Source organism: Spinacia oleracea, chromosome 3 (assembly GCF_020520425.1).
Source record: "Spinacia oleracea cultivar Varoflay chromosome 3, BTI_SOV_V1, whole genome shotgun sequence".
Lineage (NCBI taxonomy): Eukaryota > Viridiplantae > Streptophyta > Magnoliopsida > Caryophyllales > Amaranthaceae > Spinacia > Spinacia oleracea.
In genome coordinates, this window is record NC_079489.1 from 31,559,871 (window position 1) to 31,568,524 (window position 8,654).

The following is an 8,654-nucleotide window of genomic DNA, read 5'->3' on the forward strand; positions in this document are numbered from 1 at the left end:
TAATAAGTTAATTCAAGAGAAGCCACATCAAAGAAAAAGATGGAAAATTATTTTGGAATATAATTTGAAATTGTATTCCATCAAAAAACTCAAATGGTACAAATATTTTTAACACGAAGTACGACAGTGGGGGCATGAGTAAAATTAAATAAATTCAAATAGTTTTATTTTGTCTTAAAATTAATTTTGTCAGATGATGACCCGAAAGTTTGTCGTCATTTACTTGAAGTATGGAGAAAGCTCAAAAGCGCCAACACTTCGAACCAACAATCCGGAGAAAGCTTTCAAGCACCGGAAATTTATAAAATATAAATTGAAGGATGGAGAAAGCTTTCAAGCACCATCACGTATCAAAGTTCAAAATGACCAAAACTTCACCAAAATTTCATGAAGAGCTGGAAAAAGCCGTCAAGCACCAGAGATTCACCAAATTGTTCAAACGGAGATTGGAGAAAGGTTTGAAGCTCCAACTTGTTATCAAAATGTCTTGAAGACCTGGAGAAAGCCGTTAAGCACCAGGGATTCACCAAATTGTTCAAACAGAGATTGGAGAAAGGTTTGAAGCTCCAACGCGTTATCAAAATTTCTTGAAGACCGCCGTCAAGCACCAGGGATTCACCAAATTGTTCAAACGGAGATTGGAGAAAGGTTTGAAGCTCCAATGCGTTATCAAAATTTCTTGAGATATGTAGAAAGCTACAAGCACCAAAATCACCACCATATAATCATATAATGTTGAGGTACAACTCCTCATCTTCTCTATAGCTAGATGCCTGACTCTCCAAGGGCGCAGTATATGTGATGTTGAGGTCACATAGTTATCTGTAACATTCATCAAAGTGTACGTGGTAGCTAGCTTAACGAAAATGGCTTTGGTCTCTAATTTCATAATGGCATGGCTTAAAATATACGGAGTACTACAGTAGAGGCCCATTTGATGCAATAATCATGCAATAATCTGGTGAGAACCTCTCCTAATATGAGAACCTCCTTATAATGAGAACCTATCTCATTCGTCGGATTGAATCGAAATCAACGGATGGATCTAATCCGAACTGCCGGTTATTCCTAGCATTAGTTTTTCAAAAACAAACATAGACACTTTCTCTCTCTTCTACAAAATCTTCTTTGGTCTCTCTCTTCAACACCAAAATAGAATCTGGATTCGTCACAATTTGCTGCAAATTCGAAAGACGCTTGTTTAATTTGGTGATTGAACTTCAAATTTCATTTGCGGCACTTAATTCGTCTCTCGAGTATACGAAATGGAGCTCAAAATCAGGTATTATATGATATGCTGAAATTCGAAATTTCCTAAGTAATCTCAGCTAAATATTTGATGTTTTTTTTGTTAGTGATGATTAATTTGAAAATTTTGAAGCAATTGCTTGAAATTCGCAACCTGTAATTCTGAATTTAGTGATTGTTAGCCAATTTTGTCGAATTTTTGGTGTTCTAATTTTTGGTGTCCTAATTGATAAGAAACTAATGTCTAACTTATTGTTTGATATAAAATTGTTTGATGTGGAAAATTACTTCTACAATGATGCTTCAAAAGCAGACTTACAATTAACTCATGAATGAATAATATCGTTCCTGTTCTTCTGGTTGTTTTGATTTTGGAACAAACACTAGAAAGTGTTGCGTTGATTTAAATGGCAGCTCTCTATGAATTTCAGATCTTAAAAACTGCTCGATCAAAAGTTAACTAAATCTCGATCAAAAGTAAACTAATTCTCTATAAAGGTAAACGTAAATCTCATGAAAATCAGATGACTTAATGGTTTTGTTGCTGCTTCCGTAGCCTGCTGTTACAAAGACTTTCTCCTGCTTTCCCTCTTAATTAAGGGTGATGCTATTGTTGGTTACAAAATGAATATAACCAAATTGACTAAAAGGTAAACTTAATCTCTCTAATAGTAAACACAATCCCTCTAAAAGTAAACAAAAGAAATCTTATTGTAATATACTATGATGCATATCTTTTGAAAAGTGACAATTATATCAGAAATGTTGGTGTCTATCATTTTGCAATTACATGAATATGCATCGCTGGTTTTAGATGACCTTATGTTCTAATGGTTATTTCGGATGGTGATTTTGTTACCATATATTACTGCATGCGGCAAGTATAGGTTCACATAGGTATGTTGCTAGAAATAGTCTCTCATGAAGTATTCTTTTCTTTTATTTTAAAAAGTAGATCGAAACTTAGTAATAGTAAATCAATTATGCTCAGAAATAAACTCGTGAGGCTTGTTTCCTGGTTCTAAATTTCGACTATTATGAGAAATGCAATGGCTGATTAATAGATGGTGTTCTGTTTTATTATGTGCTGATTTGCTGCTGCAGGTCCGCTTCTGTTCGGCCTTTGTTTCTGCCATTCTTGATTGTGTATGTTCTAAGCCTAAGTTGCGGAGCTAAAAAACTTGCAATGTTTAGACATGTTGATAAAATTTCTCAAATATAGAGGTAAGTGCTCGTGGCTGGGAGTTGTTTTTTTCTGGCTTGAGTTTGGAGTGTACATTTTGTGAGGTTGGTTTGTTTCTGGTTAGCAGCAGACCAACATCAGTGTTACTGCAGTTTGTTAAGTGTTGGTGGCTTAGGATCAATCTTGGGACTAGGTTTAGAGTTGTCGGAAGCTTCTAGTTGCTGCAGTTGTTGTCAGACTTGGTCATGTGTGAATGTAGTAAAATTGTGGTATTTCTTAGTGGTTTTTGGGAGACTGTGTGCTGAGGTAGGTGATGGCTTATACTTAAGATGTATGTAGGCAAAGACGAGATTGTGTTGAATTTTAGTCGTGTATTCAATTAGTTCATACCCTAACTTGTTCTGTTTACTTTTGGATAGATTAATTTTAGATTTAGTTTAGTTTTAGGGTCTGGTTTGGAGCCTAGTTCTTTTTTTGTGCTTTGATTGCTAGTTTGAGTTGTAGTCTGAGATCTTGGTATGGGTGATCTGCTGCCGGTGTTGATTTGTGTTTAGGAAGTTGTTTGTTCTATATGGCTGATGTCTAGCCCTCTAACATACTGAGTACTTTGTATTTAGTTTAAATGTCTCCTACTGAAGTGTGATTTCAGGACTTGTGAAGTCGTATGGCCAAGCAGACCATAAGTCATAAGGTGATTAATTGCAGACCAAACATATATTCCCTTCTCCATCTAATCTACATTTTCATTCCTGATACCTCCCCCAGCCAAATTAAGATTCAAGAGAACTCCTCCTTACAGGAATCCATCAAGAAACCAAGAACCAAAGCAGTAAAGAGCCAACCATTGACAATAGCGTTACACCAAGACATTGAACTACCTACACTATCAACTGGAAGAATAATGGATCAGGAGGTCCAAATCATCATTTTCAATTCAAATTTTGTTTACTAGAATTTGAAAATCCTTAAATTAAGTAATCAAATCGCTGATTAAGACACCGAAACAAGGAGTTCCTGAAACCCTATGTGAGGGGGTCGAAAAAGCGCGAGGCTAATGCGTGACCTCGTCCCTCGTGGGTGTGACGATTCTTTTTATTCAATCAAGTGTAATTGGATTTCCTGTGAGTTTACACCCAATTGACTAGTAATATAGGAGTCGCCATTCAGTTTTTAACGACAATGAGAAAAACTGACAAAACCCGGTTATCGTGACATAAAGGGAGTGCAATTATGTTTGACCACGACGGCCGTAGGTTCTCTTGTGATCCCTGGTGTGGGGATCTCTCAACATACACCCGCAAGGTAGAGATTGAGGGTTCGGGGGACTGTAACTACCGAGAGGAGTACTTCGCTCGTCGATAACTCCAGAGGCAGGATATCCTTACTAGCTCAGCATAAATAATTGAAGGGACATGCGTTAACTATTAAACTAATCTGAGTTGATTTTAGCAATATGCAACATATAACACTAATTCGATCGTGATTATCTGATTTAAATAGCATTAAGGGACCTAGCATGATAATCCGATTTCCCAAAAATATTATATTTGTTAGGCGTGATAGAACAATCAGATTAGGTTAGTTTAACAGTTCATAAAAAGGGCGAGGAAAGCTGTTAAATCATCGAAAAGGGACACATTACGACGCACCCTTGAGAGGTGCGTCACAGTTCTCAGAAAATTAACCACTTTGACTTTGCTATTTATCCTTTTTATTTAACGAATCTCAAATTATGGGACAGGATACGTTCTGTTCGATTTATGGATCGATTGCGACAGAACGCGTGAACAATTTCGCAGCGTGAGGCTTAGGCTAAGGGTTGGAGTCAATACTCAGAATATGAATGTGTTGTTGTGTGTGTCTTTTCACGTCGAATTTAGGGGCCTATTTATAGGGAAGAGTTCGTGGAAAGATAGAATTGCAGAGTTCTAATCCACAAAGAATTAGGAAAAAATACGTACCCAGGTATTTTCAGCGCCCAGGCCTGGGCGCCGAAGATTTCGGCGCCCAGAGCCAAGCGTTGAAAATAGGGTCTGGGCTGTTCTCTTTAGTCAGATTCGGATTCCTGAAATCCGTAGAGTTTGAGATTAATTCGAGTCTTTTAGCGCGTATCAATTTTACGACGGAATGCGTCTGGGCCCGTTACGAACTCTAGGCTCGTTAGGATTTTAATTAATACGTAACTTTTATTTCTAAATCATATTAGGAATAGGATTCTTGCAGTTTTCTATCTCATTTAGGATTTATGTTGGAATGCAACACCTAATTCTGACAGGTTTCTATCTTTTATGATTTGCCACTTTTAGAAACTACCTTTTACGGCAGTTACTATTTTTAGCAGGTTTCCATAAATAGCAGGTTTCGGGTGAAATGAAATGGGGAATCGAGATTCGTTTATTTTATAGGAGATGCGTTGTCAAGTGGAGATTTACGCTTTCATCATCGAACCTTTCCCTTGCGGGAACGGGGACAAAAGTAGGTGTCTACAGTTAGCCCCCACTTTGACTGAGTCTTGGAGTAAGACGATGGTCAAAGTATTAGACGGAGTGCGTCACACAAGCCATGGTGTATGTGACCTGTTTTGCGAGGGTCTCACGAGCCCCCGAGTGATAACATTTGACTCAAGGGTCATCACTTGTAGTGTCGACATATCCCTCACGTGTCATTGGGATTTGTCAACTGATAGTATTGAAACTTCCTCACTTTGTCATTGGAAGGATCTAAAGGTGCGTAGAAACTCCATCACTTTGTCATTGGGAGTAGCTACAGATGTTTTCGAAATTAAAGCTGTAAGTGTAATTGGGCCTGGCCAAGCCCAATCACGAGGTAAAAAATGTTTTTAAAGATTCTCATTTTCAGGGCTAGGTAAACGAGAAAACCCCCTTGTTTTTATAGGACGTAAAACGAAGGAAAATCCAGCACCCTTGTTTTTATAGGACGTAAAACGAAGGAAAATCCAGCAAAAGTTATCGCTGCAGCGACTAAGGACCTGCGCGGTTAGTGACGCAGACCCCGCCGGCTGAAGATGGCGAGCCTGTCCGCTGAGGGTGGACGCCCCGTCCGATAGAAGTGGACGAATCTGTTTTGATGTTTTGAAAATAAGGACCTACGCGGTTTGTGACGTAGACCCTGCCAGCTGAAGATGGCGAGCCTGTCCGCTGAGGGTGGACACCCCGTCCGATAGAAGTGGACGAATCTATTTTGAAATTTATTTTGCTTTTTTGAAAATAAGGACCTACGTGGTTTGCGCCGTAGACCCCGCCGGCTGAAGATGGCGAGCCTATTTGTGTTTTGAAGATCTCATTTTTGAAAACTGAGGACCTGCGCGGTTAGTGACGCAGACCCCGTCGGCTGAAGAGGGCGAGCCTATTTTAAATTTGAAGACTTTATTTTTCGAAAACTGAGGACCTGCGCGGCTAGTGACGCAGACCCCGCTCGCTGAAGGTGGGCGAGCCCTGTCCGCTAAGGGTGGACGCCCCGCTCGCTAGAGGTGAGCGAACCTGAATTCGTCTTTTCGATTTGGGATTCGTGTGCCGTGATCTTGCCCGATTGAGGTGGGCAAGTCCCTATTTCATTTCTTTTCTTGTGATTTCTTTTGAGAATTTCTTTTCATTTATTCTTGCAGGAGCGAATTCTTTCGAGGGATGCTCGGATTTAGTTGCAACCTGAATGTGGGTTGACAACATGCTTAGACGGACCATTGTCTTGTGGTCATCATCCTTTATGGTTTTGAGTTAGTCCTTACGGCTCAATTTTGCCACTACCTGGGTCCTTGATTAGGGGACTATGTATAAGTGTCAATGACGACCTTTGTCTTGAGGTCGTAAATCGGTTTTATTTTTTGAGACATCCAAACACGGGACTTCGTACAGCGTAGTCTGGGAATATTGTTTTAACTTTGCATAATATATATTTTCTTTCGAGCCCCCAAGCATTCGTGCTTGACGGTCATTTCTTGTCAAAGAGGTTCCTTGGGGATACGCATTCTGTAATGTCTTTGATCGTGTTTGGGATCGTGCTCGTAAGTGCGAGCGATCTTTGTAGTGATGTGCTACTTTGACAAAGTCGTGAGGTGCGACTTTCGACAATTTTCAAGTCGAATGAGTATGACAGGGCCCACTAGAAGTTAGGGCCTTTTTTGAGCTTGGGTACATTTTCGGCGCCCAGGCCTGGGCGTTGAAATAATTCACGCCCAGGTGGGGCGTTGAAAGTGTTGTTTGGGCTGGTCTTTTGATGACACAGTTGGCCTCTTGTTCATTCGTTTATTTCACTTGGAAGTTCTATGTATTCTCTTTTCTTTTTTCTTTGTTTTTAGAACGTGATGATTTTCTTGAGAAGCCGTAGCCGATTGGTGGACTACGGTGCTTGTCGTTTTGGGGTGATTATTTTAAGGAACTGTTGCTCTTAAGGCGTACAGTTATTGCGATAGTTGGGCGAGTCTATATGGCCCGAGGAACATACCTTGAGGCGTAAGACTTTGACCGCTCTTGTTGTTGTATATTTTTCCTTTTGAACGCGTTCGTGAATGTTCAATACTTAGAATGATGATATGTATGTGCGAACGAGTGTTCATAGAATGGCCGTTGTGTGCGGTCCATTAATCAGTTTGCTTGAATCATTTTTTTTGAACAATGACTGATTTTGAATAGTTTGCTTAGAAGCTTGATAGGGGTCAGGCCCATTCATGAAGTGGGCTCAAACATCGTGCCCTTTCGATTGTTCGAACATTTGCTCCGAGAGATTTTTTATTTTGCTATGGTTGTTTCGTAGCTTGGAGCCGCCAAGTATGCATGTTGGGATGCTTCCTTTTGGCGTACGATTTTTGGTAGGTTTTTTTTGAGAAAGATGCCTTGGGGTTCCGCTCATGTAGGTGCGAGCTATCCCTTCCGTGGTAGGTAATATTTTGCTACCTTTAATCCTTAATGTAGAAGTCGTGTGGCTTGCATTTTGAATTTGGGCGATAAGTAGTTTTTGCCTCTTTTACACATGCTCTTGGTCGTGCCTACATTAGTGTAATATGCCTTACTCTTCTTTTAGACTTGTACCGTGGGACGGTTGAACTTATGGTGCGACGTAGGCTTGTGTGGCCTAACGGCGTGTCTTAGAACATTCCTCCAGGTGTTGGGATATTATTATTTTTTGCATTGGAGTATTTCATCACGCTTCGTTCAGGTGTTCGAACAGGTGTAGCACCTTCTGCGCGGGTATGCACGGCTTATTACTTCGTTCGATGCGAGGATTCATAGGTGTTTCTTTCTTATTTTTATATCTGGGCAAAATTTGGCTAGCAGAAAGAATCAGCGCCCAGGCTGGGGCGTTAAAGATATCGGCGCCCAGCTCTGGGCGTTGAAAATGATTTCTGGGCAGAATTTTGACAGTTTTTTTTTTTGATGATTTTTTTTCTTTCGCTTTTGCTTTGGAACGATGTAGACTGTGTAACGGGCGCTTATAGGGCGAGCGTTAGGTGCAGTAGTTTGATCGGAGTTGTGGTGACTCGCGATTTTCAGTTACCCTTGTTAGTGGGGTGACTTTATATATTCTAAGTAGTGCTTTAGAATTTGGGAGGGGTTGTAGCCATTCTAAGGTTCGTTTTACACGATTAAAGGTTATGATTGTGCCCCTATGACACATGTATAGCATTAGCGTCGAGAACTTGCGATGAAATCGTCATTTCGAGCATTTTTAGAATGTTTTTCTCAATCCCCCAATTGTAGCTACGGGATTGGCTTGGTGCTATAATGCTTTGCATACGTTTTTATGCATTCATGGTGACATGGATCATGAATAGTTTGAACCAGACTCGTTTAGCGCGAGGTACGTTCGAGTAGTGATTTTGCTGCTTCTCTTGTAAATGTCGTATTGTGCGACATTGCCATGGTCAAGGTAGTCACATGTTGAAGTGTGCCTTGTCCAAAATCTAGGTGCCTTTCTTTACCCAAAATCATATTTGGAAATCTTTTTGACTCACTTGCAACGTTGAGATGGACGCACACTAAGCTTAAACCAACGACACTTTATTTGTCCGAAGAAGTCTTTAAAAATCATTTGAAAATTATTTAAAATCTGAGTCCTACTGTGTACAATCCGAGGTGTCCTAAGTAGGTTGACTTATAGAAGGGTTCGTACAGGATTACATGAGTGAATCAAAATACTGTTACGATTTTCAGAATGCTGTCTAAGGATTTGCTGGAAGCCAGGGTGCAGGCGTCAAGATATACTTGTG